Here is a 1,139-nt window from a genome sequence, read left to right on the forward strand (position 1 = left end):
TTAATTATTCTATATTTTAATATCCTCAAAATTCTCCACTCTGTTGGGAGGGAATCCTTTGTGATCCTTTAACTCTCTCTTTACTATTTTCTTAGTAAGAAGTTTAGCCTCTTCTTCTTTAACATAATCGTTCTTTATAGATAAACCCATAAAATCTTAGCTAACTTAAACTTTTTCCACCTAGGTTTGTCTTATGCTCCTCTTTTTCTCATTCTGGAACTACCAGTTCTTTACTTTAAAACAAAATTACTTCTTTTTCGCTTAATAAAACACATCCCGTATACTCAATCTAGCCTAAGTTACTTTAAAAAGATTTTGGAAACCACCTTTAGGCTGACTTAGCACAAAACATAAAAACTTCTCTGGGCTCAGAGCTAGTTTGCGACAACATGGCTAAAAGCACTGAGAAGGTCAGGATGGGGTAAATATGGGACCTGTTACAGCGCATCGCTCAGGAAAACGGTGAAAAGAATTGAAATCAGCCAACAGGCCAAGTATACTCGCTCCTTCTGCAGCAAAACCAAAAGGAATAGAAGAGCTGTGGGGGTCTGATGCTGTGGTTCCTGCATGAAAACAGTAGCCGGTGGTGCCTTGATCTACAACACCACCTCTGCAGTCAAGATAAAGTCCGCCTTCAGAAGACTGAAGGAACTGAAAGATCAGTCGAAGGTCCACCATTTGAAACATCTGTTGTCGTTGTTAGGTGCCGTCGGGTCATTTCCGATTCATAGCGACACTATAAGATGGAGTAGAACTGCCTTATAGGGTTTCCAAGGAGCGGCTGCTGGATTCCAACTGCTAACTTTTTGGTTAGCAGTGGAGCTCTTAACCACTACACCACCAAGGCTCTGAAACATTTGTAGCCAGTAATAAATGGGTTAATTTATGTAACAACAACAACAAAATAATAACAAATGAAAATCTTTGTCAAAACAAATTCATTTTCATTAATTCCTGGGCATATTAAAACTATTCAATTTACAGACTATTCACTATATACTATTAAATTTATGGATGACACAGGACCAGGCAGTGTTTCCTTCTGTTGTCCATAAGGTCACTATGAGTCGGAATGGACTCCAGGGCACATAATAACAGCAACATGAAATTTAAGTAAGTGCTTATTTATCACTAAACCA

At 38.4% G+C, this 1,139-nt stretch overlaps 1 pseudogene; it reads left to right on the plus strand.

The window, feature by feature from the left end:
* Positions 1-288: 288 nt before the first annotated feature.
* LOC111749883 (large ribosomal subunit protein eL43-like) lies at positions 289-916 on the plus strand (annotated as a pseudogene).
* Positions 917-1,139: the final 223 nt, after the last annotated feature.

The sequence above is a fragment of the Loxodonta africana genome, chromosome 9 (assembly GCF_030014295.1).
Source record: "Loxodonta africana isolate mLoxAfr1 chromosome 9, mLoxAfr1.hap2, whole genome shotgun sequence".
In the NCBI taxonomy this organism is placed as follows: Eukaryota; Metazoa; Chordata; class Mammalia; order Proboscidea; family Elephantidae; genus Loxodonta; species Loxodonta africana.